This window comes from Sceloporus undulatus, chromosome 2 (assembly GCF_019175285.1).
Source record: "Sceloporus undulatus isolate JIND9_A2432 ecotype Alabama chromosome 2, SceUnd_v1.1, whole genome shotgun sequence".
Classification (NCBI taxonomy): domain Eukaryota; kingdom Metazoa; phylum Chordata; class Lepidosauria; order Squamata; family Phrynosomatidae; genus Sceloporus; species Sceloporus undulatus.
The window spans coordinates 297,925,647-297,931,646 of NC_056523.1; positions in this window are offsets into that span (position 1 = coordinate 297,925,647).

Below are 6,000 nucleotides of genomic sequence, written 5' to 3' on the forward strand. Positions count from 1 at the left end.
GAACCTGAAATACAGTACTGTACTGGATTTTTGTTCTGCTGTTTAGCTGCAGATCAGATAGTCAATTAAATGTCAAACTACTGATTTTCAACATTGAGCAAAAGCTTAATGTTCTCAGACACATGCCTAAGTGAGAATACTACCAGTAAAAAGGGACTTTTAGATGTGATCAACTCTTCGAATGTTTGAGTTGTGACCTTTTTAAGGCAGTGCCAGACTGACTGTAGAAAAATGCTTTGGTCTGTGGACTTTACAGAGGAGGGGGAAATGCATTCTTGCACAGGTATGCAGCATTTCTCATAGTCTGGAATATTTACCTTCATTCCTTTATTTACCTTGTTACATCATGCATGGAGGGTTTGTACATTTTTTTTAACCACTAACCGTGCTGCCTCATATTTCTGGCAGTTGAAGACCAAAATATGTGGAGGGCCAAAGGTTCACATTCCTGTTCTAGTTTATGCTTTTGCTGTGAAAAATCCAACATGTGCTTATTTTCCACCAAACTTCCATTGCTATTGAGATTGCTGTATTTGACATGGTTGAATTGATGGACTAATTGAAAGTTACAGTATATATTTGACTATAAGTTGACCTCATGTATAAGTCGGCAGGTTTGGGGACCTAAATTATGATTTAGATATGACCTGTGGATAAGTCGAGGGTAAAACCTAGGGGCATATAACAAAGTATGTAAAGAATGAAGCAAAGGAAAACAATGTCAAAGAACTTAAAAAATTCCAACAGGCCTAACTGGTTGTGCTCACACTAAAGGATGGATCATGGATGAGCAAGCGGGGGGGGGGGGGGGTGTCATTGTTTTCAGAACAAATTACAATCTTGCCTTTCACCAGGGGATGGTTACTTTTTAAAATAAGTATTTGCATTGACCTGTGGATAAGACAACTCAGGTTTTCGGGGTCAATTTTTTGACTAAAATTTCTAGACTTACACATGAGTATATACAGTATGGCCTACTGATGATAAGCATGCAGTTATAATATTAACTACATGTCTTGTGTCAGAGTACAAACTAAGTTCATATTATTATTGCTTGTTACATCTCTATTCAAGTTCAAGCAAGCCTGTGAGGTAGGTTAGGCTGAAAGAAGATGGCTAGCCTTGAGTCACCCAGTCAGATTCGCAACTGAGCATTGATTTTGCAATGTGAACTTCTTAACTCTATGTCAGACACTGTAAAGGCAATTTGGGGGCAAGGAAAGAACTAGGCATGTGATTCTGATGGTATGTGCTATGCGTAATGGATTTTGTGCTGTAAACATACATTTTGAATGGACTCAGACCTACTGTACTTCTAAACATTTCAAGAAATAAATCAATGATATTTAATATTTGTTTCAGATTTGTTTTCTTCTGAGGAGCTTTTGCCCTTGCCTTCCTCAGTGATGGACTTCTGCTAGTTGTCACCTGATCATAAATACCTGAGAACCGTTCTCTTGCTCATCAACCATCATGGTCCCAAATGAAAGCATGTTTTCAGCAGTGGGCAAGATTGTATCACCTCATTACAAAAAAAAGGTTGCTGAATTGGAGGAGCACTTATGGCGAAAACACACTGCAAAAATAATCCAGTTTGAGACAGCTTTAACTCCCCTGGCTCAATGCTGGGGAATTCTGGGAAGTGTAGTTTTGTGAGACATTTAGCCTTCTCTGTCATAGAGTTCTGATGCCACAACAAACTTCAATTCCCAGAATTCCCTAGCACTGAGCCAGGGCAGTTAAAGAGGTCTCAAACTGGATTATTTCTGCAGTGTGTTTTGACCCTTAGTCTTCCTCAAAGTAATCCCTCTCCTTCTTGACCTATCACCTCAGTAAACCAGTAAACATGCATAATCTTCACTCTGCTGCAGCCACCCTTAAATCAGTATTATTTGAGATAATTGTTTTTCTAGCACAGTTACTCTACCTTTTTTCCTTGATGGTCTTCATTCATTGCAGTAACTCAGCAGTATTAACAAATACTCTTTGTTCGTACACAACACCTTGCTGCTAATACAGAAGCAGGGGATCTGCCCACTGACCATCTGGATAGCACTGCACACCCCATTGCTACAATCATCTGTGCTTTCTGCTACCACCGCTATTCAGGTTGCTTTTCCCTTACTATCATCCAAGTCAATTTAGTAAGCTTTCCATTTACATTAGCGTTTACCTGCTTGTTGCTTCAAGTAAAGCAGTAGCAAATTATCCAGTCAATTGCTCTTCATAGAATCATAGATTTAGAAGGCACCACAGGGGCCATCTAGTCTACCTTCTGCCAGGCACTCCAGCTAAAGCACCCCGAGGTATGGCCATCCAAGCTCTATTTGAAGATCCCTAAAGAAGAGTCCAAAAAAAGCAGTTTTTGCTTTGATCTTGACTAAAATAAAAGCCCAACAAGTGGTACTATTTTTTCATTCTATCAACACTGGTACAGTTGTGAATGCATACAGCATGGGGGTAAGATGGGAAGTTTTGTACACATGGTGTAGTATGGAGCATGGAGAGAACTATGAGCATGCCAGTCTACCACTAACATACTTCAGTATGAAGTCAGTTTACAGTCACTGGAACCTATCCGTCTCAAATTTTCTTAATTTCTTGCCTAGAGACACTTTGGTGATGTGTGCCAATTCACTATCCCCCCACCAAAAAACAAAAGCCGCAGAAAGAAGAGGGAAACAAATAATTGCCTCCTCCCTTCCCAGTTGGAGCACTCATTTTCCACATAAATATCTGCAATTATTCTTCCAAAGTTTCAAAGGTTTCTTACTTAGGGCTACCTCAGTCTTGTTTGCTGTATTCATAACCATCATCCATTGAGATTGACCCAAACTTAAGTAGTCCAAACTGGATATAGTGGTCAGTGCACACCACTAACTAGTTTCTTGTGGCTCCTTTGTCCCTGACTCACTTAAACCAGCAACAGAAAATCAGGAACAGATTAGTCTATGGACTCATGAAATATGGCAAAAGAAACTTTTAAAACAGCTCGATCTCTGTTTTCTATCGGGTCTTTTTTTTTTTAATTGTTTGTTTCCAGCTGTGCTTAGTGCTGTCTTGGCATTTTTGAAAATCCTGGGGCTCAGTGCCATCATGATCTATTATGAAATTCCATTGGGTAGCTAGCTATAATGCTGATGCAGGAAGAAAATAGTGTAAGCAGAAGCATCACGTGGCATAACTGCTCAGCAAACTGTAGTTATTTCCTTTATTGAACATACACCCATATAACACTAGCTTTCCTATCCTGGAATACATGGAGGTTCTTGACTGTGAACTTGCATGATTGAACTAGAAAAGCCGCCCCCATCTTGGTGAGTTTAAATATTTGAGGTTTATTGGATAGAGTTTTGATGCACAGGAGTATTTCATAGCATTGCAGGTTCTTTCCATTCCAGCAGAGGTCAGTCTTGTGATGGTCTTAAGGAAGGAACATGCACTAACTCTTTGAGAGGGATAGATAATACATAGCCATGCAGTTTAGCTCAGCTTTCTCCAACCCAATGTCATATCCGCAAAAGAGGGCAAGGCACCTCAAAATGTAGGTCTTTCAAGAAAAATGTAGGCTGTTACAAAATAAAAGCTAAAACACTCATAACTTCATTTTGTATGATATATTTACAGCTATATTACATACACTGTATTTTATTATTATGTACTCAGCTGTATTTTTTTTGATGAACCTATCTTTGCTAAAATGCCTTGTTGGCTTGCAATATACTTCTAGAACTCTGAGCAAAACAAAGGCTTAAAATTGTACAGTGTGACCTTTTACGCGGGAGATCCGTTCCAGACCCCCCCCCACGTAAAAGAAAAAGCACATATGCTTGAGCCCCATGACACGTAATGGGGCTCGTGCTCGCGGCAGTGCGAGGTGGCAGTGGTGCACATGCACAATGGGCGCACAAACCATTGTTTCTTTCACTTCTTCCGGCGCTGCTTTCAGCATATGTTGAAAGCAGCGCCGGAAGAAACAATGGTGCATATAAAACCATTTCTTCATTTCCTGTTGATGCACTAGCCTAATCAATTTTAGGCTAGCCTTGTTTGGAGATATGTTCACTCTGTGAATGTTCTTTATAGTTATTAGAGAATGTGTACTGTACTTCATTTTGTACTGGTGCTGAACATGCAAATATCTGTTTGTCTTATTAGCAGATACAGTGGTACCTCGGGATACGAAATACCCAGGTTACGAAATTTTCGGGATACGAAAAAATCCCATAGGGAATTATTGTTTCGGCGGCTTTTTCGCACGGAATCGCGGCTTTTCCTCATTAGCGCCTATGGCAATTCGGCTTACGAAGGCTTTTCGGGTTACGAAAGCGGCCGCGGAACGAATTACTTTCGTAACCCGAGGCACCACTGTATAGTTTTGACCTTCCTGTCCTCCCTTTACACTATGCAGCTCATTAGGATAAGAAGATTTTTTGAAAACCAAATACTTACATACACACACACACACACACACACACACACAAGGTCATTGTTCAGATGACAGAAATACACAATAACAGTGTATTGGTTCAGGTCCATACAGATATAATTTAAAGCAATTTAAAGAGAAAATCTGGGCAGACTGAAACAGGAGCAGGGAAAATGTTTGGCACAAAGATCCACATTTGAGAAGAGCCTGATTGCAGATTAATACATCGAGTTGCCAATTGAATCAGAACCTGAGGATCACAGCTGTCTTTAACAGCCCTACAGCTATGAAAGGACACATTCTCTCCATTCAGTTGTTTTATTGAGGGTTTGTTCAGCCCTGAGTTCCACTCTCCTCAGCTCCAGTTTTGAAATCAATCTCACAATTGGAACATAAGGCATTTGCTCCATTTTGATTTATTTGAACATTGGCATCCCACATTTGATGGATACTGCTTACAGATAGAAATATAAATTTCTAAAGAGCCAGAGTGGGAGGTAGGCTCAAAATTAAATCTAACAATACCAAGAAAGACAAGCAAAAACTGTTAAGGAAAAAGCAACATGGGACATACAGTAAGTGAAATAAAAATTTGTATGTGAGAGTCAGAGTGACTCAGCAGAAGCCAATTGAGAACCACACAGGTGTGAATGGTAAGACAATTAACAAGTCCTGAGTGCCAAGGACAAGAAGTGCATAGTGAATAAATGGACACACCTGACAATTGTTAAGTGGTCAAGGCTGAGATGATGAAATCATTAATTGTGGGATGAACAAGGAGAACCAATGGGAATGATGTACACACCTACTGGGTGGAAACAGACAACAGTAGGTGGTGCCATGATTTGGCTATAATAAGGACTATACATCCCAATGCATTTTGTGGGTTGTAGAGTGGATAGTAGTGGATTGTAGAGTGAGGAGTTGAGTATTGTTTGGAGCTGTGTATATAGTAGAATAAAGTAGATCTTTTATCACCGCTATGATCTTTGGAATAGCGGTATATAAATAAAACAAAAACAAAAAAAAACAATAAGACTACTGAGTTGTCTGGTGTCTTGGGTGAAGCTACAAGAACCAGCAGGACCCTGGTGAAGAAGGGTGAAGACTTCTGTGGAAGCAAGAGTGAGAAGGCTTGGAGAGTTTGTCGGGGTCTTCAGCCTGTTCTCTGCAACTCTTGCAAAGATATAACAACTGGCCAAAACTGGTCAGCGTGGTGCACAACCAGGTGGTGAGTTCCAGGCCAGGTGAAGAGCCACAACTCCCATCATCCCTGACATCATAAAAGTCAGAGAAGGTTTTGATTCTGTGTCACTTCTTTTGTCGTAACAATAGACTGGGGGTGGGAATTGTGTGGTCATCCAGATGTGGTTGGAGAGCAGCCCTAGATTTCATCTGGAGGGGACACAATTCACATACCTTTAATAGACCATATGCAGTGAGTAAACGGGAAAGAAAGAAGCAGCCTTGAGGTATTCCTTGGAGCATAGGAATCTTCATTTTAGTGCCAAAACCTTAATGCCAAATCAAAAATACGTGTTAATGTTAACCCGTTAGGGGAAAATGCATAA